The sequence below is a fragment of the Oncorhynchus mykiss genome, chromosome 17, assembly GCF_057628025.1.
Source record: "Oncorhynchus mykiss isolate SJ-2025 chromosome 17, ASM5762802v1, whole genome shotgun sequence".
NCBI lineage: Eukaryota > Metazoa > Chordata > Actinopteri > Salmoniformes > Salmonidae > Oncorhynchus > Oncorhynchus mykiss.
This window is the reverse complement of record NC_143038.1, coordinates 23,356,418-23,381,855: the sequence shown is the minus strand read 5'-3', so window position 1 is coordinate 23,381,855 and position 25,438 is coordinate 23,356,418. Positions and strand designations below refer to the sequence as shown.

Sequence of the window (25,438 nt, the reverse complement as noted above, 5' to 3'; positions counted from 1 at the left end):
TGATTTGGCAAAGATCAAGAAACTGTGAAAATAGGAGAGAAGTTAGAAGTTGTTCTACTCCTCAAAGAGGATGACAAGAGAAAGAAAGGAAGTTATTCGCAGTGCCCAACACATCAGACTGTCTGGAGCACTAATGGGGGAAAATTAAGATATATGGATTTGAAGTGTGTTTGTTTGTCTTACAACTGGATCAGATAGTGCCTCAGACCCAGCGTCATGACTGATCTCTTGCCAGCGAGGGGCCTGCCCATGCTTAGAGCCCCAGCAGGAGGCCCTCAGAAGTGGGCCAGTCAATGACTCTCACACCCCCTCAATGAGAACCACGACAACCCAAAGCCTCTCTTTGCCCACCTGTCCCACTCCTGACATTTGCATTTGGGGAATATTTTTTGCTTTATCCAGCTCTGAACCAGACACTCAAAGCACTTGGATGGCTGATGTTATTAGGCAAATGAGCGCATGTCGGTATAAAGATGTTGCGTCGAGCGGGGCGGTCTGACAAACGACCCCAGCAGAAGTTTCTACCAGTGGACCCGCTGATATATCACTTCCAAGAGGCTTGCCGTTCCTGGTTGATTGGGTACAGGCTTTTAATCTAGCTTCTCTGACTGGCACCATGGTGAAATGTCAATCTCCACGAGAGCTACGGGGTGCCTCAGCTTGTGATGAACTCTTCATTTGGACTTTCAATTTCAATGGATTGCTTTCCTTTACCCTGAAGCCGTAGAACACTACACAGCCACCATAGCAAATCTTCCATAACTTTGTCTGATAAGACAAGATTCAAATACCAGCTAATGCGAGCTACTGTTCTCAGAGCCTTTGAATGCATGCTGCCAAATACAGGGCAATTTGTTCTGGTGGCAAATGAGGTGGTTATCAAATAGCTTTTTCAGCTTAAATGTGAAAACGTTTAAATTTACTCTGCCTGTGTGTAGAGAACTAGACACTCGCACCTTTTTTTCCCAATGGATCCGGGATACCTAAAGAAGGATAGAAGGCCATTTGAGTCTACTTTTTAATTGAGCTATTTTTGTAAGTTTCTCCATTATTGTCACGTTTCCACAAAATAAGCTATAAATCACCTTATGAGAAGGACAGAAGATAGCATTTTCTACAGGAATGATTTCCTCTGTTGTTACTGCACTGGAACAAAATCTAAATGAACCTTATAATAATTTAATTCAGAGAAGAAGAAAAATGTATGTAGGTTTCATATTATTCACAGTCCTCGGGATGGTAGTGGAGGGGCTCATTTTATCTAGCATTACAATAAAGTTTTACCCTCTTAAAACTGGTTGGGGATAGGGGGCAGTATTTTCACTTTGGATGAATTGCGTGCCCATAGTGAACTGCATCCTACTCTGTCCTAGATTGCTAATATATGCATATTATTATTACTATTGGATAGAAAACACTGAAGTTTCTAAAACTGTTTGAATTATGTCTGAGTATAACAGAACTCATAGGGCAGGCAATCTTCCAAACAGGAAGTGAAATTCTGAATACATAAGATATGGATCTGGTAGCACTTCCTACTCCTTCCAATAGATGTCCTCATTCAGTAGAACGTAGAATGGAGCTTCTGGTGTGAACTTTGACCGAATGGGAGGGGAAATAGTCACTGTCCCGACAGAATGCCATTTTCCTGTGGAGCATTTGTCTGTGGGTGTTACCATTGTTCCATCTGGCTGCAGATGAAAACGTATGATCCGGTTGGAACGTTATTGGATATATATGAAAATAACATCCTGAAGATTGATTCTCTACTTAGTTTGACCAGTTTATTCGACTTGGAATATATATTTTTGAAGTTTTCGTCCGAGGTCGCCTGGACCAGCAGTCAACTTTTGGGCACAGAGCTGAAAGTGCTAGCAAATGCAGCTAATTGGACACTAGTATTGGACATTATGGAACAAAATAACGATTTATTGTGGAACTAGGACTCCTTGCACTGCATTCTGATGAAAGATCACCAAAGGTAAGGGAATATTTATGATGTAATTTCGTATTTCTGTTGACTCCAACAGAAATATATTTACGTCTGAGCGCTGTCTCAGATTATTGCATGGTAGGCTTTTTTCGTAACGTTTAAAAAAAATCTGACACAGCGGTTGCATTAAGAACCAGTGTATCTTTAATTATATGTAGAACATGTATCTTTAGTCAAAGTTTATGATGAGGATTTCTGTTATCTGGCGTAGCTTTCTATAATTCCTCCGGATATTTTGGAGGCATTTCTGAACATGGCGTCAATGTAAACCGAGATTTGTGGATATAAATATGCATATTATCGAACATAACATAAATGTATTGTATAACATGTCATATGAGTGTCATCTGATGAAGATTTTCAAAAGGTTAGTGATTCATTTTATCTCTAATCCTGCTTTTGTGACTCGATCTTTGGCTGGAAAAAATGGCTGTGTTTTTCCTTTGATTTGGTGGTGGTCTAACATAAAATATGTTGTGTTTTCGCTGTAAAACATTAAAAAAATCGGACATGATGGGTAGATGAACAAGATGTTTATATTTCATTTGCTGTATTGGACTTGTTAATGTGTGAAAGTTCAATATTTCTAAAGAATATTTTTGAATTCCCTGCGCCACCTTTTCAGCTGAATGGGGGGGGGTGGAGTTCCCCTCGGGGATCGCCTTGCCATAACAGGTTTAGATTTCAGTTTCACGTTCATAATTGTGCTGTCTGTTGAAAGGGACTGCAACTCAAAGTTAATTTTAAAATTAACAGCAATGAAGTCTGTCTCCATGTGTCACGTTCTGACCTTATGTCACACCCACACCTATGTTTTGTTTGGTCAGGGTGTGATCTGAGTGGGCATTCTATGTTGGATGTCTAGTTTGTCTGTTTCTGTGTTTGGCCTGATATGGTTCTCAATCAGAGGCAGGTGTTAGTCGTTGTCTCTGATTGGGAGCCATATTTAGGTAGCCTGTTTTGTCATTTTGGGTTGTGGGTGATTGTCTGTTAGTTGCTTGTGTCAGCACAGTTATCATTATAGCTTCACGGTCGTTATTCTTTTATTGGTTTGTATAGTTTGTCTTCAGTGTTCAGTGGTTTCTTTAATTAAAAGTAATCTTGAACACATACCACGCTGCGCTTAGTCTGTTCTTTTTTCTATGTTGTGTTCATGTGTTTGGCCTGGTATGGTTCTCAATCAGAGGCAGGTGTCGTTCGTTGTCTCTGAGAATCATACTTAGGTAGTCTGTTTTCCCCATTTTAGTTGTGGGTGATTATTTTCTGTTTAGTGTTTTTTTTCCGTCACCATACAGAACTGTTTTGTTTCATTCACGTTGTTATTCTGTTTAGTGTTCTGAGTTTAAATAAATATGATCATGAACACTTACCATGCTGCACCTTGGTCCTCACCTTCTTCCACGTACGAAACCCGTTACACCATGTTATCAGATTCTCACGGTCTCACTCACTCACTATGAGCAGGTGGGTGTAGATTAGTTGTAACATGATTATAAGATCAGCCTTGTTTGTGTGCCATACTGTGTATTCAAACATAGCATCCTCCTAATCATGCAGAATTATTATCTACTTTACTAATGTGTCACTGTATAATGATTGGAGACAGGCGCAGGAATACTACATAGGGTTTTTAATTTCACAGCCCAAAAAGTGTCCTTCATGAACATGACGGGGACGAAGCCCAAAGCAAACATGCATATATATATACCACAGGGATGTAACCCAAACAAAAGAGCGAGGTGTTAACCTCTAATAAATACACGGGACGAGACCCTTAATGACAAGTGCACACTAACAAGCTCATGTAAACCGTAGTACAATGTACAGTAAACGTAGAACGAAAGCCGATACCACAGAGCACAGGTACTCACAAGACCAACGGACATGGAACAATAACCAATAAGGATGGGGAACAGAGGGCACATATACACATACTAATCAGGGGGAATGGGAACCAGGTGTACGTAATGAGACAAGACAGTCCGGGGTTGGTGGTAATGATCCAGTTCAGTGACACCTAGAAGAACGGTGACGTAGACCTCCGGGGGAATCCGTGACAACTAACCAATTTCTAAGCAAATCATTGGTGAGGATGGGAGCTATAGAGATGAGAAAACATTTTGGAATCCATTAAATAGCATTGGGAATAGATACTGCCTGAGTAGCCAAAACAAAGATTTCCTCATCAGCCAAGTTGACTTTCACACATCTCTACCGTACACCATTTTGGACATGAAGGTGGTTAGGGCAAATTTTTGGATGCAGCTTCTGTCCTCATCCCTTACCAAGGTTGATTCTCCCCATTCTACTGAAGCACAAACCTTGAACACCCGCTGGGTTGACTTTGTCAGCCAATAAGGAAGTATCTGTTCTCTAGTAATCCTAAAGCCACCAGACCAGACATTATACTTTACTTTACACTCACTCTGTCTCACCATACAGTACGTGCCTCTACCTTACAGAAGGTCTGCGCCTCATGTGATTTCCCAATTAACTATATAAAAAAAGCTCATTTTCCAGAGACAGATAACCAATGAAGCATTTAATGCAAAGCATACAATTAATTTAAGTTATTACTTGTTCTTGTTCCAGAATACATGGGCACAGTGCGTCATCCAACCACAACAATAGTGAAACAGATAAATGTGGGGTGAAGCATTTCAAATATGGGGTAGCTATTCTGCCACTTTATTTTGATGAGTAATTCATTTTGAGTAATTTGTTGACGGAGCCAACTCTGTTCTAGTTCAGTGTGACACTGGCTGACATTAAGAGATGTGGCAGGCCCATTTCTCTGCATAGCAGTGAAATATAAATCAACTTTGGGGAGCTGTGTATCTGTGTTGGGCTCCTCGGTAGAAGGAGAACTCAACACATCTCTCACTCATGCCAATAGCTAATTGTTTTGGCTTGGGCCGATGTGCTGTACTTATTTGAGTAGTTAATTAACTTTTGATTTGTTTCCGCAAACTGCCTCTCTGAATACAACTGCCAGAACTGAAACTACCATGGATAACTGCAAGATCCTGTTTATTGCACACATTCAAACTAGTCTCACAAGCTATTGCATTGATAAGTACTTGATTGTCCCTTAAAAACATAATCATACACAACACCACATTGAAAACATATTAGCGCCAATACCCATAAATGTAATCTAATATATCATTTCACTTAATTGGACCCTGCTACAAAGCAGAATCTCCTTTTCTGTCTAGACAATGGTGTTAACTCTCACACTGTCATACCACTCAAAACAAAGCAATGACAATGGGGAGACTGTAATACACAATTAATGCAACAGCTTTGGGCAGTTTGAGTCACACTCACAATAGGGTACAGGGGATCACGCTGTTTTTCATATTTGAGGACAGCATTCAAATATGAAAGTATGTATGAAAAAACAATTTAAATGTTTAGTGAGGAACAACTTCATAAGCTGCTTACTGGGAAGACTAAGGAAGTGATTAGGGCCCACCAGCGGAGTGTCAGGTGTAATCGTGCTATATTTCCTGTTTAGCTGATGTCTAACTCTGAAGGAGACGCTTTCCTGCTGGTGCTTCCGAACAAATAATTAATATTGCTGCTGACATTTCTCATCTCTGATTGGCTCCCCACTGCCAAACTTTCTAGATGTAGCATCTGTAATGTTCTCTTTCTCTGCAATGACTTTCTCTGCAATGACATTTTGAGGTGACACATTTCACACCATTGATATGCAGACCTATTCTAATATTGATGACTCTCTTTTACAGATCCTTGTGTTCATTTGGACCTTTTCTGTGAACTGTTGGTATGATAACCTGAGTACCAAACAACAAAAATAGACTGAAAATAATTGTGAAATAAAGCTGCAAGACAACTGGGGCGATACAGAGATATTTAGATACATTGATTCAGAATCTTCCTAAGGGGACAATAAAGCTTGATTGATTGGTTATTTGGTTGATTGATATTTATAATATCATATTTCTACTCTATGCATCCATTCTTGCATTAATATTTGATGTAAATCAGTGTAATGATCTCACTTGTGTCTGCATTGACACCCTTTGCACATGTTAAAGACATGGATTATATCACAAGCAACACGCTAAGATGCATGAATGGTGGAAGTCAGACACCAATTATGGCACTGTTGCTCCCGTTTTCCATTATCTGGAAGGGTTGGGATCTATTCAATTTCAATTCCTTTAATTCTGCAAGTAAACAGTAATTCCAATTCCAAAGCATTGAGGAAAATTTTAATTTCACTTTACTTACAAAATGTATTGAATTGAAATGGATGTTTAAATTAAATTAATAAATGTTTGACAATTTATTTGTAAGTCTGCATATTGTCTGTTTTACCTGAAAACATTTTCTATAGGCCCTATAGGACAATAACTATTGTCACTTGTATTTTTGACACATAAAACTGTGGAGTGCAGTGTCACGTTCATCGTTTAATAAATAATCGGACCAAAGCGGACCAAAAAATGTTGGTATCTGATGGGTAAGACAGTTAAACTAAGCTCATGAGGCATTTACAGTGACTACAGTGGTATTCATACCCCTTGACTTATTCCACAGTTTGTAATGTTACAGCCTGAATTCAAAATTGATTAAATATATATATATATTTTTACCCATCTACACACAATACACCATAACAACAATGTGAAAACAGGTTTTTAGAAATGTTTGTGAATTTATTGAAAATGAAATACAGAAAGATCTCATTGACATAAGTATTCACACCTCTGAGTAAATATTTTGTAGAAGCACCTTTGGCGACGATTACAGCTTTGAGTAGTCTTGGGTATGCCTGTATCAGCTTTGCACTTGTGGATTTGGGGATTTTCTCCCACTCTTCCTTGCAGATTTTCTCAAGCGCTATTAAATGGGAATTTCACCCTGGGAGAATATGGGAATCTTGTTATCATCATGTCCGAGGCATTTCTAGGTCAGTGAGATTTGTTTCACACATAATTGCCCAGGAAGAAGGCAGGTCTGGGCTTGAATGATACACCCTATGACAGCTTCCGGTGTATTGATGGGGGGAGCGAGATCTGAAAATAAACGTTGTCCTGCTTTGTGGCATTTCGCGAAGACTGTGTGATACTGATCGCACTATACGTTTTTGTGTGTAGCAATGGTTGTCCTTGATCGACAGAGCCATTGGATGTCTTTCAGCGATGTTTTATCAGCGGATTCGTTGCTAAATATACAAGTAGGCAGATTTTTTCCAGTCTTTGAAAGACTACAACTTGTATGGGGCGGTGCTTCATGCTCTGGCCCAGTCCCTCGCCCAAGGCAGGCTTATTTTAAAGGGAGACAGAACCTAACAACACAATCCTTTGGACAAAACTATAAAAAACTGACCAGACCACAATGACTTCAAGTGATTCCTCTCATCAACAAAATTCGAAGATGGGGCATTTTCTTTGTTGCTACATTGTGAAAATCAGCAGGACACCTGTCGACAACTTCCGGTGAAATAAATATTCATAACAATTATGGATATTAAACATTTAGGTACATGCAAGTGTCTTATATCGGTTAAAAAGCTTAGTCTTGTTCATCTAACTGCATTGTCCGATTTACAATAGGCTTTACAGCGAAAGCATGCCATCCGATTGTTTGAGGACGGTGCCCCACATCAAAATATTTTTCAACCAGCACAAATAGTGATTAAATATTCACTTACTTTTTGAAAATATTCCTCTGACAGGCAATCCAAAGGGTCTCAGCTACAACATGCATGGTCGTTTTTTTAGATAAAATCCTTCTTTATATCCCAAAAAGTCTGTTTAGTTGGCGCCATAGATTTGAGTTCAACATGCAGAGAAAGGAATCCAAAAAGCTACCTCTAAACTTTGATAAAACAAGTCACAATACGTTTCTGTTTAATCCTCAGCTACCCTAAAATGTAATTAAACTATAATATTTCATAAGGAAAGAAGTATGTTCAATAGAAAATCAAAATAAGCAGGTGAGCGCGCACAGACTGATTTCCAACTCTGACTCCCAGTACCAAAACTCAAAATTCTTTCTTGTTTGGGAAGAAACAAGCCTGAAACCTTGAACAAAGACTGTTGACATCTAGTGGAAGCCATAGAAATTGCAATCTGAGAGCTGGAATTGCATATGACCCATTGCTTTCCATTCTAAGAGCATGGGCTCTCTCTCAAAAAAATTGATGACAAATACGGTGGCTACTGTAGCTAACTAAGTTATTTTTACTGCAAGCCACCTAGCTAGCTAATTTTAGTGTATCTTCTGAAACCCATGTTGTGTATTGCTGGCTAACATATACAGTGCATTCGCAAAGTATTCACCACGTGATTTTTTCCACATTTTGTTACGTTACAGCCTCATTCTAAAATGTATTAAATTGTTTTTTCCCCCTCATCAATCTACACACAATACTCCATAGTGACAAAGCAAAAACAGGTTTCTAGACATTTTAGCATTTTAGCAAACTGAAATATCAAATTTACATAAGTATTCAGACCCTTTACTCAGTACTTTGTTGAAGCACCTTTGACAGCGATTACAGCCTCGAGTCTTCTTCGGTATGACACTACAAGCTTGGCACACCTGTATTTGAGGGAGTTTCTCCCATTCTTCTCTGCAGATCCTCTCAAGCACTGTCAGGTTGGATAGAGAGCGTCGCTGTACAGCTATTTTTCAGGTCTCTCCAGAGATGTTAGATCGGGTTCAAGTCCGGGCTTTGGCTGGGCCACTCAAGGACATTCATAGACTTGTCCTGAAGCCACTCCTGTGTTGTCTTGGCTGTGTGCTTAGGTTCGTTGTCCTGTTGGATGGTGAACCTTCGCCCCAGTCTGAGTTTGTATTGTTTGTAGATTGATGTGGGAAAAAAATGTATTCAATACATTTGAGAATAAGGCTGTAACATAACAAAATGTGGAAAAAGGGAATGGGTCTGAATAATTTCTCGAATGCACTGTGTATGTGGAAATCCCTTCAAATTGTGGATTTGGCTATTTCAGCCACACCCGTTGATGACAGGTGTATAAAATCGAGCACACAGCCATGCATTCTCCATTCTCCAAACATTTGCAGTAGAATGGCCCTACTGAAGAGCTCAGTGACTTTCAACGTGGCACCATCATAGGATGCAATCTTTCCAACAATTCAGTTCGTCAAATTTCTGCCCTGCTCGAGCTGCCCCTGTCAACTGTAAGTGCTGTCATGAAGTGGTAGGCGTCACAAGCTAACGGAATGGGACTGCCGAGGGCTGAAACGTGTAAAAATAGTCTGTCCTTGATTGCAATACTTACTTCAGAGTTCCAAACTGCCTCTGAAAGCAACGTCAGCACAATAACTGCTCGTGAGGAGATTCATTAAATGGTTTCCATAGCCGAACAGCCGCTCACAAGCCTAAAATTACCATGTGCAATACCAAGCGCCGGCTGGGGTCATGTAAAGCTTGCCGCCATTGGACTCTGGAGCAGTGGAAATACATCGTCTGGTGTGATGAATTACACTTCACCATCTGGCAGCCCATGAGACAAATCCGGGTTTGGCGGAGAACGCTACCTGCCCCAAAGCATATTACAAACGGTAAAGTTTGGTAGAGGAGGAATAATGGTCTGGGGCTGTTTTTCATGGTTTGGGCTAAGCCACTGTGTTCCAGTGAATGGAAATCTTAACATCACAACAGTCTAGATGATTCTGTGCTTCCAACTTTGTGACAATAATTTGGGAAGGCCCTTCCCTGTTTCAGCATGGAAATGCCCCTGTGCACAAAGCGAGATCCATATAGAAATGGTTTGTCAAGATTGGTGTGGAAGAACTTGACTGGCCCGCTCAGAGCCCTGACCTCAACTCCAACAAACACCTTTCGGATGAATTGTAACGTCTGCGAGCAAGGCTTAATCGCCCAACAGCAATGCCCACCCACTAATGCTCTTGTGGCTGAATGGAAGCAAGTCCACGCAGCAATGTTCCAACATCTAGTGGAAAGCCATCCCAGAAGAGTGGAGGCTGTTACTGTTAATTAGAGCAGTAAAAATAAATGTTTTGTCATACCCGTGGTATACGGACTAATATGCCACGGATGTCAGCCAATCAGCATTCAGGGTTCGAACCACCCAGTTTATAATGAGATTTATACAATGGGTGGGTCTAATCCTGACCGCTGATTGGTTAAAACCGCATTCCAGCCGGTGTCTATTCCACAAGTTACTGGATAAATCAGTTAAAAGTTTGTACCAGTTAAAAGTTTGGACACACCTACTCATTATTAAAGGGTTTGAAGCGTTGTAGTGAAGCAGATTGAGAGCTTCAAGTTCCTTGGTGTCCACATCACCAATAAACTATCATGATCCAAACACACTGAGACAGTCTCGAAGAGGGCACGACAATGCCTATTCCACCTCAGGAAACGTAAAAAATTTGGCAGGGGTCCTCAGATCCTCAAAAAGTTCTACACCTGCACCAGAGAGCATCCTGACTAATTGCATCACTGACTGATATGGCAACTGCTCGGCCTCTGACCGCAAGACACTACAGAGGGTAGTGCGTACAGCCCCCACTCCCATTTTATGCTGCAGCTACTCTCTGTTTATGATTCATGCATGGTCACTTTACTTCTACCTACATATACATATTACCTCAATTATCTCGACTAACCTGTGCCACCGCACATTGACTCTGTGCCGGAACCCATGTATATAGCCTCGCTACTGTTATTTTATTGTTGCTCCTTAATTATTTGTTATTTCTTGAATATTTTTTTTTTATTGTTTACTTGTTTATTTTAGTAAATACTTTCTTAAGACTTGTTTTTCTTACAACTATATTGTGGTTAAGGGCTTGCAAGTAAGCATTTCACTGTAAGGTTTACACCTGTTGTATTCGGCGCATGTGACAAATAAAATTTGATTTGATTTGAGGACTGCCACAGGAAAGGAAGAACCAGAGTTACCTCTGCTGCAGAGAATAAGTTCATTAGAGTTAACTGCAACTTATATTGCAGCCCAAATAAATGCTTCACAGAGTTCAAGTAAAAGGCACATCTCAACATCAACTTTTCAGAGACAGCGTGAATCAGGCCTTCATGGTTAAATTGCTGCAAAGAGGACATCAATGAGAAGAAGCGACTTGTTGGGCCAAGAAACACAAACAATGGACATCAGACCGGTGGAATTCTGTCCTTTGGTCTGATGAGTCCAAATTTGAGATTTTTGGTTCCAACCGCAGCAGTGTCTTTGTGAGACGCAGAGTAGGTGAATGGATGATCTCCGCATGTGTGGTTCCCACCGTGAAGCATGGAGGAGGAGGTGTGGGGGTGCTTTGCTGGTGACACTGTCTGTGATGTATTTAGAATAGAAGGCACACTTAACCAGCATGGATATCACAGCATTCTGCAGCGATACGCCAACCCATCTGGTTTGCGCTTAGTGGGACTATCATTTGTTTTCAACAGGACAATGACCGAACACACCTCCAGGCTGTGTAAGGGCTATTTGACCAAGAAGGAGTGTAATGGATTGCTGCATCAGATGACCTGGCCACCACAATCACCCGACCTCAACCTAATTGAGAGGGTTTGGGATGAGTTGGAAAGGAAAGTGAAGGAAAAGCAGCCAATAATTGCTCAGCATATGTGGGAACTCTGAAGAAGGTTAAACCAAGACCTTATACCCTTTAAAGGGTTAATACATTATGTTATGTTAAACTGTAAGGTCTCCTCTTCAGGAGACCTCTGTGTGTGTGTATTATAACCTGTTTTTGAATGTTTTGACCTTCAGACACTATCAGAAGGCGTCTACGTTCAGATCCCACCATGGTTATCTGTTTTTCCGAGAACACAAGGTTACCACAGACCTGATGAAACCAGCCACCTGTCAGAAGATGCTTACACTCGTTCACATTGTTATGACTCTATACTTGTGATGAAAGGTCAAGTTTTGGTCAAACCCACTTCTGAGTTTTTACTTGCTGATAAGATGGTTTCTGCTGTCAGGGGGAGGATAGATTTATTAAAATGTTGTTGCTTGGGAAAGTTACGTAAGGGGGATTGGGGAGGCTACACGAGTTACAAGATGTCTTAGTTCTCCCCAAGTTCTGCTAAACGTATATTATATACCATACTCTGTATCAACTTCTGCCTACAAATGTGTTACCCAAATTAGTATTTTAATACTTAAACAAAGAGTCTGTTTTTCCTTTCCATTACTAATGTATGTTTGATAATTATATAGACCTGATCATTTGTTGAAGAAATTGACCAACAACTCCTTCAAGACTGTTGGAAAAGCATTCCTCATGAAGATGGTTGAGAGAATGCCAAGAGTGTGCAAAGCTGTCATCAAGGCAATGGGTGGCTACTTTGAAGAATATAAAATATATTTTGATTTCTTTAACACTTTTTCGTTACTACATGATTCCATATGTGTTATTTGATAGTTTTGATGTCTTCACTTTTATTCTACAATGTAGAAAACAGTCAAAATAAAGAAAAACCCTTGAATGAGTAGGTGTGTCCAAACTTATGACTTGTACTGTATACAAAGAAATATACAAAGAAAAGGTCAAATGAAACAAGGTGCAGTTAGTGCAGTCTTTCCAGCTTCAGTTTGAAGTCATTGTGTTCGCTTTGTTGGCTAGCTCCTCTGAACAACAGTGTCCTGCGCAGAGAGCACATTTTCTATGCCAGGCGAAATCGTGTCTCATTAGCTCATTGTTATGGATGCATCTAAATAAACATACAGTAACTAGAAAACAGCTTATGCAAATGCAGCAACTTTGTTGTTATTCTGGCTGACATTTGACGTGACTGTAAATTAGCCCTAGTTGGCTTGCTAGCAAGCAAGTGATAAGAATGATTCCAGACAGTATGGCAATGGAACATTTAGAACTAACGACTGGGTCGCATCCATAGACACAGAACAAAAAGACTGAACGACTGGGTCGTGTCTCTGGCAACCGAACCGATAGAGCGAACGACCAGCCGGCTTGGGTACTAACCCTAGATTTGTGTCAGGACTATATCTTGTGGAAGGATGAAATAGTATGAATACATTTATACAAATCATTTTTTTTATGAAAATATGTCCACCATTATTTGAATATGTTGGTAACCGTTGTATAAGAGTGCCTCGATAATGCTTCGACTTAGTCTCGGGCCTAACAACACCCGTGCCAATATATCCTCCAAACACCGGCTTCCCTGGCATTACCACTTAAATATCCAACTATCCAACGAGAGGAATAGGTAGGAGCTAGTCCTTAGTTTTGCTCTGTGTACAACAAGTCCCATTGTTAGGGTGGAGACATAGGGCACCTCATCATTACATCCAGATCTCTGCTTTTATCACCACTGAGGTATTGTTATTACTGACAATGCTGAGCAAGTAAGCATGAGTCGAGCAGCAGTAGTTTGCAGGCATGGAGCTTAGTTCCTCTGTTTTCCAGGCATCTGGAATAGACTGAAAACAAATTATATTATTGCAGTGACACAACTTCACAATCATTTGTTTTTGTCAAATCTGTAGAAACAAACACTGATACAGAGAAACACACAATACTTTCTCAGAACACACCACCAACAGATTTAAACACGGCAGCATATCCCAAAACGATTACTTCACAGAAATAAACTTCCATTGTACCACCACAGATAGACATTTCAATGTGAAGCATCCACTTGGCGTTTCCACTCACTACCAAATGGTGGTGAGAGGAATCACAGTGGCAGGCAGTAGGTGAAGATGGAACAAGATGGATTTTGGCCTACATTCTGTAAAATATTCTCATCGATTAAACATTTGATCTCAATACTGTTTTCTGTTCCCAAAACTAGAATAATTTACGAAACAGAGTGGACTAAGTTTTGTAGACTTTACCCTTTGCCAAAGTTTCAAAAAAATTGTATAGTTTAGAAAGAGTGCTGGGGCGAATTGAGTTATTGTCCATGTGCACTTCATAACATAGGCGTTCCCTAACGGAAATATGCAAACATAGGCTAGAATGCTCCAATAGGGTCTTGCTAACTCGTTCTTGCCTTCCCTCTTGCCTTGCTGCCCTCCTTGCTTGTTCTGCCCGCTAAAACGAATTTGTTCCTTACAGGCAGTGGTCTATCTTGGGTTAGTTATAGACGTCTTTGGTACCACAGCACATAAGCATGACCTCGAGGACCAAAGCGCTAATCTGAACAGGTCCTTTTATACCATTTTCAATGTTCTCTTCTAATTAGGGTTCGACATGAAATATTGACCAAAGCTGTCTACCATGTCACAACTAAACATGTGACAAATAATGTGTTGATACCTTGAGAGGTAGCTTTTGTAGTTTCATTAAATACATATAACGTCAAATGACTACATGTTCCTTATATGTATGCAAAAGGAAGAGAAGGCTTCTTCCTCCCAAAGAAGATGGCGGCTCCCTTAACCATGCTATTAGTTGTAGCTGTAACGATTAGAGCAGTATTATTTAGATCAAGTTTAGCTGATATTATATCGGAAAGGGTTGAGGTGGTATCTCCACTAAATACCTGGAAAAGAGGAAGGCGCTTTATTGATAATCTTTGTGGCGAACTGCTGCTCTGTCTCGCACTTGCTTGCTCAGCGTTGTCAGTGGTGACAGTTCAATATATATAGTTACACGGGAAGTCAAAGAATATAATCAAAGCAAGGATAGGTACTGTATGCATGCTTGCAATATTTTATTCAATTTGTAGTGTCTTAACACTTAGTACTTATTTATCTAATAAGAAAGACTCGGAATACAAGCAATTGAACTGGAGCTTCACATTTACTCAAACTAGTTAGTACTAGAATAACATAGAACAATACTGCGCATGACCAAGGGTGCTCCATCCTTAAAGGGGACATCAGTAATTAACAGAACATAACATTCCTTCTCTTATACAATCAGAGTTACTTTTACCAAACCACAACTGAAACATTTCCCAGAACTTGTTGTAGTTATTTTGCATCTTTTCATTTGAACTTGAACAGTTAGTTTTTGTTTGTTTGTTTATAAGTCTAGTCTGTCTGGTGGACGGTGCCTTCGTTCTGGGTAGCGCCTCGGATTGTCTGGAGGCCCCTGAACATCCTCAGTGTGTGCTTGTTCCATTATAGCTTCTGCTATAGCAGAACCTTCATCAACACGTTCCCTTCTTTCAGCCTGGGGTCTCTCTACTGCCCCACCGTCCTCTACAGTTCCCTGTGTGTCACTCTCAGGAGCTCTCTGTGCCTGTTCTCTCTCGATTGTTGTGCTGTTTTCCCTGGAATGCATTTGGTTAATGTGACGCCGCCACATTATGTCTGGGCTCACTTGAACCTGGTAAGTTCTGGGTCCCGTTTGTGTGTGTACGGTCCCTCTTGTCCATTTCCCTCCTCTTCTGTAGTCTCGCACCATCACTTCCTGTCCTGTTTGGAGATGGCGCTCCCGGCCACCGGAGAGCATCTTGGCTTGTTTGTTCAGCACTTCATTACGCCTGTTTGGCTTCATGATGTCCAGCTGTGTGCGGAGAGGCCTCCCGAACATCAGTGCGGCTGGGCTTTCATTTGTCGTGGCATGTGGGGTGTTTCGGCATGTGGGGTGTTTCGGTAGGAGGCTAGGAACTTGGCCAGTTTTGTTAGCAATGTCCCTTCGTCTCGTTTTGCTGCACGGAGTCCTTGCTTTAGGGTTTGCACAAAGCGTTCTGCCAGCCCATTGGTGGCAGGGTGGTACGGAGCTTAGGTTGAGTGTTTGATTCCATTTACTGACATGAATCTTGTAAACTCGTCACTTACAAAAGCTTGCGCGTTGTCACTTACCAGCTGCAGTGGCAAACCGAAGCGTGCAAATGTTGTTCTGAGAAACTCTATCGTCTGAGCCGAGGTGGAGGAGTCAGTGCAAAACACCTCTGGCCATTTGGAATGGGCATCAACTATAACCAGAAACATGTGCTTTTCAAAAGGACCAGCGTAGTCCACATGAATTCTCTGCCATGGCTCTGCGGGCCATTCCCATGGGTGGACTGGGACAGGAGCAGGCATGTGAAGGTTTTCCAAACATCCACTACAGGTCTTTGCCATATTTTCTATCTGTTGGTCCAGACCTGGCCACCAGAAGTGGCTCCTTGCGAGCAGCTTCATTTTGACAATTCCAACATGACCTTCATGTAGTTGCTGCAAGACTAGATGTTGGCATTTCTGGGGTATCATGACTCTCATTCCCCACATCAAACATCCTTGGTACGTTGTAATTTAGTTTCTCCGCTGGAAATACGGAGTCAGCTCCTTTCTGCCAGTAGCTGGCCATCCTGACATGGTGTAGGTGTACACTTTTGACAAGGTCACATCTTTCCTTGTCTCCTGTTTGATAACTGTGCTTGTGACTGGTAGGGCCTCGAGCTGAGCGGTATGGAACATGTCCACTGCATCCACCCTCCTTTGTCTTTCTCTTGTACACGGCAGTCTGGATAATCCATCTGCATTTGTGTGGAGGGATGACGGCTTAAACTCAATGTCATACATATGACTGGCAAGGAACAGGGCATATCGCTGTAACCTGGCTGCTGTCATTGCCGGAATGCCTTTCTTTGGACTGAAAATGGAAAGCAACGGCTGGTGATCTGTAACCAGTGTGAAACGCTTGCCATATAGGAATGCGTGGAATTTCTTGACGCCCCACACTAGTGCCAGTGCTTCTTTGTCGATTTGTGAGTAGTTTTTCTCTGCATCATTCAATGTTCGTGACGCAAATGCAACTGGCCTCTCTGACCCATCTTTCAGTGTGTGTGAAAGGACTGCCCCTAATCCATAAGGGGACGCATCACAAGCCAACTTCACTGGCATTTCAGGGTCGTAATGCATCAGGACCTGTTCAGATGTTATGAGCCGTTTTGCCTCCAGAAATGCATTTTCACACTGCTCTGTCCACCGCCTTGTCCTATTTTTTTCCAGGAGCTGATTTAGAGGCTGGAGTACTGCTGAAAGGTTTGGGAGGAATCTTCTGTAGTAATTGATCAGTCCAGTGAAAGATCTTACTTCTGTGATATTTTGTGGTCGTGGTGCCTGTACCACTGCCTCGATTTTGTCCTGTCTTTTGTGCAATCCATTGCAGTCAATCTCATGTCCACAGATGACAATCTTGTCTTTGAAGAACTCACACTTCTTTAAGTTTGCCTGTAGACCATACTCTTTCAGTCTTTTCAGGACCTCTTCCAGGTTAGCCAGGTGCTCTTTGTCGGTGCGTCCTGTTATGATCATGTCATCCAGGATACACTGGGTTCCTGGGATTCCTTGCAAAATCTGGTCAATAGTTCGTTGCCAAATGGCTGGGGTTGATGCAATGCCAAAAACCAGGCGGTTATACCTGTATAGACCTTTGTGTGTGTTTATTGTCAGGTACTGTTTGGAACTCTCTTCAACCGGTAGCTGCAGGTAAGCCTGTTTCAGATCGATTTTACTGAAGTGTTTCCCACCAGCTAGTGCAGCAAAGATGTCATCCAGACGTGGTAGGGGGTATTGGTCCACATGCAACATTGAATTCACAGTTACCTTGAAGTCCCCACACATTCTAACAGACCCGTCTTTCTTCACAATAGGAACTATGGGTGTGGCCCATTCGCTTCTGTCCACTTTCGTCAGGATCCCTGTATCCTGCAAGCGATCGATTTCCGCTTCCACCTTTGGTCTCAGGGAGTATGGAACAGATCTGGCTTTGCAGAATTTCGTGGTTGCGTCATCTCTTAGTACAAGTTTTGCTGTGAAGCCTTTTACTGTTCCCATCTGATCACTGAAAACTGTGTTGTATTTCTTCCGCAAGTGTTCCAGTGTTTGGTCTGTACCATTCTCTTTGGACTGGAACGTGTGGAGCATTTTCAAGTCACACCAATTCAGCTTTATTTTTGAAAGCCATTCCCTGCCAAATAATGGGGGGCCAGTTCCAGGCACCACATACAGCTGTAACTGCTGTGTTTGCCCCCCATAATGCACTCTGACCTGCAACGCCCCCATTGGGCTCAATCTCTCTCCTGAGTATGTCTTCAGCAACACATTTGTGTTCTTCAGCTTGATAGCCTTAAAGTGCTCATTGTAGACAGTAGTGGAAATTATAGACACTGCAGATCCTGTGTCCAGCTCCATTTTGAGGGGTTTGCCTTCGATATCTGGTGTCACCCATATTATGCTACTGCTGGGAGAAGTCACTGTGTTTAACTCCATTGTACCAATTAATCGTTCATCTGAATCACTGCCACTGTTCTCTGCTAGTGCATTCACCAACCCTTTAATTTTCTCAGTTTTACTGTTGTGACTGAATTTTGCTTTGCATGCTCTTTGAATGTGCCCCCTTCTACTGCATTTGTTTCGTCTTTGAAACGGCAGTCCTCTGCTCTGTGACCATCTCTGTCACACATGTTGCATTTTTCGGCCACACGGGGGCGCTGTCGACTGCGTGAAAACTTGTGCAGGGAAATTTGTGACAGGTCAGTACTTCTTTTACTTTGCAACTCAAATGCATCTTTAGTCGCGATTTCCATAGCCACAGCAATTTCAACAGCCTTTGCAAACGTGAGCTCTGATTCTGTGAGCAAACGTTTTTGAATGTGTTCATGTTTCAGTCCACACACAAATCTATCCCTTAAAGTGTCATTTAGGTTCTCTCCCAACTGGCAATGTTCAGACAGTTTCTTCAACACTGCTACATATGTACTAACACCCTCCCCCTCATTCTGATCTCTCTTGTGGAAACGAAAAAGTTCCGCGATGAGGAGTGGTTTAGGTGATAGGTGATTTTGCAATATCTCCACAATCTCTGTGAATGTTTTATTTGAGGGCTTCAGAGGGGCAGTCAGATCTCTTAGCAAACTGTATGTTTTTGGGCCAATTAAACTCAACAACGCTGGTACTCTTTTGTTATCAGCAATGTCGTTTGCAATGAAGTACTGTTCCAGTCGTTCAATGTAAGTTGCCCAGTTTTCTTGCGTGTCATCAAACAGATCTATTTTCCCGATGCTAGCCATTCTCTTTACCTCCGGCTCCACGGGTCTTTGATCTGCCGCCTCGTTCTCGTTAGCTCTCCCCTCGTCTTCACTGCTTGCTAGCTGTTGTGCTACAGGGTGAAAATCTTCCTCTCTTCCTACGAACTCCATCTGTATTCGTGATGCACACTGCAGGTAATCATCCTCGTCGCCATTGTAGTGTCTTAACACTTAGTACTTATTTATGTAATAAGAAAGACTCGGAATACAAGCAATTGAACTGGAGCTTCACATTTACTCAAACTAGTTAGTACTAGAATAACATAGAACAATACTGCGCATGACCAAGGGTGCTCCATCCTTAAAGGGGACATCAGTAATTAACAGAACATAACAAAATAAAGCCCGTATTCAATTGGCTTTACCCTCAATCTCATTTAAAGGAGAACCTTAATGAAAGGGAGGTACCCATCTAGCCAAGTAACTCAATCAACTCCTCCAATGAATTGAACACTGACTGTTTTTGAACTGAACCTCCAAACTTAGTGATGGGTCGTTCGTTAGAACGGATCTTTCGGTGAACGTCGAACCGATTTGCTTCGGTGAAAAAGCAAGTTATTGGGCTCCTTTATTTGCATACTACTACTATAATTCACTAAAGAGGTTGAATCATCACAGCAGAAACAATAAATAGTGGGGAGAGCGTGTCAATCTGGTCCACGCTGATTTTTTTCTCTCAGTGCAGGCCATCTAATCATTTGGCCACGGTAGACATGTATTTGAACGCGCATTTCATGATCCGACATAATGGCATTCTACCTTTTGGCCTTTACGTTGGAGATTAGCAATTTTAATGTTTATATGTCGATTTTTAAGCATTTTGAATGAGGAGCCTTTGGTGATGTCAGGGGAAGATGTCGGAAGTGTTGAATACTTGAAGATGATTCCTGAGCTGTGTTCGAATACTCATACTAACCTTACTATTTGTGCCGTGATTGAGTATATAGTATGGATATAGTTAGTATGCCAAAAGTTCACGGATGTCGTACTAAATTCACCAAAATATGAGGTATAGCTGTAGTGGACACTATTTCTGTGCTTTTTGGAAAATATGCAGCGGAAGTCCAACTAGGATACAAATTCATTGCTTTAACTAATTATAACAAATGTTAAGAACATTTTGAACAATGTAATGACTTTTCAAATAAGTTACGTTACATGTTATGTTGGCTGACAATTTGTTAGTTACGCTATCCTTACTAACCGCAAAGCATTATAGAAGTGCAGGTTTGTTAGCTAGTTAACGTACCTATTGTTAGTTGGCTACATCGATCTTGCCAGGCAGTTTATTAACTAACTACGATTATTAACAGCATTCTTAGCTAAGTGGTATTGTCATTGTGCGTTTCAATGAACATTGTTAATTCAGGCAATTTACTCCGATTTCAGAAAACTCATGCAGAATAACTGATGAATTTACGAACGCTCAACACCTGTTGAAAATGGCCGGTGTCAGCAAAAATAAGTCTAATTAAATTATTGCCAGCAGCACAGTTAGTCACCAACGCTCAGGATAACATGAGAACAACCTAAGCAGCTCTGCTGGGTTGAGTAAAATGTTCAGAGTGAGGTGTTCTCTCATTTGTGTCCAGACGTAGCTAGCCAACATTATCCAGTTAGGTTGGGTGCTTGACTGTAGTTGAATGCTCGGATCAACCCTACTCAGCCAAAGCGTCCACCCTGTCCAGCAGTGTGCACGCTGAACGGTCTGTATTTACGAACGGACAATGGTCTGACAATGGTCTGGATTTTCAAATGCCCAGAGCGCACACTGCCACTCCAGATTGAATTTACGAACACACCCAAAATCGTAAAATGTTTAGCTAGTTATTTGTTATGCTAGCTAGAGGTTGCATAGCAACAGCATCAACTTCCAGTAGACAGGCAAAGCTCAAGTACACACAACTGAAACGATACCGTTTGTTTACAGTATACTAAAATGAACTAATAGTATGTAGTGTGTGTATATACACTCATTAAGTATGTAGTATACAGTATGTTAGTATGGGTATTAGAACACGGCTCTGGTGGGTGCATGGAGAAAAATAAGAAAGTCTGTCTGTCCTGTTTTTTTTTTTTTTATAAAGAGCCTGTGTAGGGATCAGATGTGTTTTATTTTTTAACAGAAGTATTTTTTGTAATTGTTCTGATTTTGGGAATCCTGTTTCCATCCCGCACAAGAGGTGGGGGGATGCACATTCAATTGTGCCATCATCAATATACCATAGAAGGAGAAGAAGCCTTTTGGGAGCCAAATGAGCTGGCTCACCTAAAACTCAATGTCCATCTCTAGCTATGCAGTTGATACTTTAAAAAACATGTGCTTTATACCATTACCATGTACCTATGATTGTTATCTGTTGCGTGCCTTTCCTTGTTTGCTGAAATCCATACTTCTTAATACAACCACTTTACTAGTTTCTGTTTCTCTAAGGTGGCAATTCAGCGCAAATACGCATGTGCCAATTGAGTCTCAGATTACATAGGCCTACAATACTCATTAAAAAGTATGGATTTCAGTGAACAAAGGCATGCAACAGAGGACAAACATAGGTACACTAAGGGTTTAAGAATTTAACATTTTGAAGTACAGACTGCATAGTGAGTCGGAGGTTCATGTAGGAGTTGAGGTACTTGGCTAGTACCCTTCATTAATTATTAATCAAACAGTACATTAGCTTGTGCAAGTCAAGCCTTCTAATAGCCTCTCAATTTAAATGTGGCTTGGCTCTGTGTTTATGATATTATCTAATGTTCAGGACCAGTTTTTTGGACTTAAAATAACTAGCCCAACTATCACAAGATGACCTATAGATTCTTTGGGTTCCATATGTTGATGCTTTATGATTTGTTATTTGTAGTTGTGGAATGCCTGGCTCTCCTGGACCTGGGCGTATCATCATATGCAGGGGATGTGTTCCATGAGGTCAGTCTCCTCCTCATTCCTTTAAACTAGTAACATTGCATCACAATGTGCTGCTTCGTACATTTAATACATTCAGTGTTATAATTATGAGGTCATCTGTTCTCTTTCAAACTCCCCTCATTATATACTTCTTTCACTTTGTTATTGATTATATAGAGATTGTGTTTATGGTGAGTGCAACTTTTAATATACTAATTCAGTGATATCACTGTCTATAATATCACAACCCAGTTTGATACCTATATCAATTAGAGGGTCCAGTGATATTTCACTGCTAGTTTTGCTCATAGACCATTAGCTGTCACAGTTTACATGGATGCTACACAGAAACCAGTGTCCACTAGAGAAGATGGTTGATTGAGGAGCATAATAAGAGTGATTCTCAAAGGTCACATCCATCCATACTCACTCAGTTGGGTTCTCTTCTCTTTCTCAAACCGCCCTACAGGTGGCAGATGCTCTGACTGCGGTGGCACTATACATAGCAGTGAAGGAATACAACAAAATTGTGGTAAGTGACAAATGATGACAAAATAAATATCATGCAGTTCATGATAAATTGTGCCATGGTAGGATATCAACTTTACTAGATATCAACGTTACTTAGAGCAAAGGGAGATAAGTGTTTTATCCACTTTAAAAAAAAAAATGTACCCTACATCACTGGTTTTCAGTTGTTGTGAGAAACATAGGTCTGAAAAGTCGATTCACTTCCTCAAGTGTGCAGCAAATTCATACTACATGAAAAGCTGAAATTATGACATCCTGGCAATTAAAGCACGCTTTATTTTGAGAAATATCATTCTACTACAAAACGTTCTATTCTCACGTATCCAAAAAGCTGACTAAAATAGGACGTTGCTGGAGAATTTAGTAACAGCTGTTGTGTAGTGGTGACCGTTGTTGGTATGGTGTCTTTCAAGGTGCCGTTGGATTGGGTGTTCGAGAGCATAAAATGAGTGATGTGTTCTGGGCAAATTGTGACCAATTTAAACTACAAATAATAATGGGAAGTTATTTATGATGCAAGGCGATTTGAAGATCAGTCAGTGGGCAGTCGCCTTAAGTGTCGAACAAGCGCAGAGACTTTTCACTTAGCTTTTGCTTTATGGGTACGAAACAGTACTTTGTGTGGTAGGGTCCTTTTTAAAGTAAGTTTTATTTTTTGCCTGATTCAGTTTTTTCCCAAATGTAATTTTCTCGGTTTAGTTTTTTTAGGTTACCATTTTCAGGTTTTCGCTCTCAAAAAAAAAAAGTATAAAACAGCCAAATTTGATGTTTAAACCACATCAGGAGACCACTACTTATGAGGTTTTGGAAAAATGTAAGACATTTTTGTTGCCCTTTAATTCAACTATGTTTTTTGCTTAACAATGTTTCTGTAGCTCTCGTGATTCCCTGATAAAATAACGGTGATTGCAGAGTTTGCAAAACAAATGGCGACTGGATTGATGCAAATAATCTTGATATCATTCTGCCAGGTTGGTATAGGCTACTTTGTAGTTAACATTTAATTGAGAAGGTTTTTGGGAAAGCCTTTCCATCTACCAGAAGACAGCTGTTATTACATTAGCCTCATTGCTAACGGCTACACCCAGACAAACGCGCTCATAGAGACTGGCATTCCTGTGCTGTTGCCTTTACAGAAAGTTTAAGAAAAATATAAATCATTGATGGATTTTGTTCATGTCTTATGGTAATCTTGGGGAAATGAATGAATTTCCTACTACGTTCCAATATATGTGAATATTGTTGAATTCACGTTTTTAATATCTGGAATCTGATCCCGTCCACGTTTTCTGCAACAATATATTTTTATAGGGCGCTAGTGTGGTGACACCTCTGGTGACTTATTATTTATACACTTTACATACATGGTAATTTTATGCACAATATTACATTATAGAAATACAGTTTGATATACACATTACACATAAAATGGTACTCCTACATATCTGGTATACGTGATATGTTTTTGGTCCTAACTATTACAGCTCATGAGCTTTTAATCCCACCCCTCAGCTACTATCAGCCCTTCCCACCTATCTCCATAGACTTCTCTATTGATTTCCATCTGGCACATATCTTTCAACTGTGCTGTACATTTTTCTCATCGATCTACACACAACACCCCATGATAAAGCAAAAGCAGGTTTTTAGAAATGTTTGCAAATTAAACAAAATTATTTAAATACGTTTTCAGACCCTTTGCTATGAGACTCAAAATTGAGCTCAGGTGCATCCTGTTTCAATTGATCATCCTCGATGTTTCTACGACTTTATTGTAGTTCACCAGTGGTAAATTGATTGGACATGATTTGGAAAGGCACACACCTGTCTATATTATGGTCCCACAGTTGACAGTGCATGTCAGAGCAAAAACCAAACTGTGAGGTCGAAGGAATTATCCGTAGAGCTCCGATACAGGATTGTGTCGATGCACAAATCTGTGGAAGGGTACCAAAAAATGTCTGCAGCATTGAAGGTCACCAAGAACACATTGGCCTTAATCATTCTTAATTCTTAATCAAGTTTGGAACAACCAAGATCCTTCTTAGAGCAGTCCGCCCGGCCAAACTAAGAAATCAGGGAGAAGGGCCTTTCTCAAGGAGGTGAACCAAGAACCCGATGGTCACTCTGACAGAGCTCCACGAGTTCCTCTAGGGAGATGGAAGAACCATCCAGAAGGACAACCATCTCTGCAGCACTCCACCAATCAGGCCTTTATGGTAGAGTGGCCAAACGGAAAGCAGAATCATGCTGTGCTGATGTTTTTCAGTGACCGGGACTGTTTTTTAAATTATTTTTATACATTAGCAAAAAAATGTATAAACCTGTTTTTGCTTTGTTATTATGGGCTATTGTGTGTAGATTTATTAGATTGTTATATTTATTTTTAAATCTATTTTAGAATAAGACTAACTTAACGAATTGTGGAAAAAGTGAAGGTCTGAATGCACTTTATGCTAATGCTAAAAATATTAACCATAAGTCAGATTGACTCAAGATTTGGTATAAAGACTCAATGAATTGTAGAATAATAGTGAAGACATCAAAACTGAAATAACACATATAGAATCATGTAGTAACCAAAAAAGTGTTAAACAAATCAAAGTAGCCACCATTTGCCTTGATGACAGCTTTGCACACTCTTGGCATTCGCTCAACCAACTTCATTAGGTAGTCACCTGGAATGCATTTCAATTAACAGGTGTGCCTTGTTAAAAGTTAATTTGTGGAATTGATTTCGTTATTAATGCGTTTGAGCATCAGTTGTGTTGTGACAAGGTAGGGTTGGTATACAGAAGATATCTCTATTTGGTAAAATACCAAGTCCATAGTATGGCAAGAACAGCTCAAATAAGCAAAGCAAAACAACAGTACATCATTACTCTAAGACATGAAGGTCAGTCAATACGAAACATTTTAAGGACTTTAAAAGTTTCTTCAAATGCAGTTGCAAAAACCATCAAGTGCTTTGATGAAACTGGCTCTCATGAGGACTGCCACAGGAAAGGAAGACCCAGAG

The 25,438-nt window shown here is 40.7% G+C and overlaps 1 protein-coding gene across 6 annotated transcripts in view; it reads left to right on the top strand.

Moving 5' to 3' along the window:
* Positions 1-353: 353 nt before the first annotated feature.
* Positions 354-25,438, top strand: part of LOC110493179 (GPI-anchor transamidase component PIGU-like) — a 40,146-nt gene continuing 15,061 nt past the window's right edge. For 4 of the 6 annotated variants that reach the window (XR_016487648.1, XM_090204293.1, XM_090204294.1 and 1 more), the window contains exons 1-3: positions 354-1,981; positions 21,845-21,909; positions 22,358-22,420. The gene's annotated coding sequence lies outside the window, so the exon portion shown is untranslated. Of the gene's footprint in view, positions 1,982-18,765; positions 18,906-21,844; positions 21,910-22,357; positions 22,421-25,438 lie in introns of those variants that run through there. The other 2 variants (XR_016487649.1, XR_016487650.1) reach the window with 2 other exon arrangements.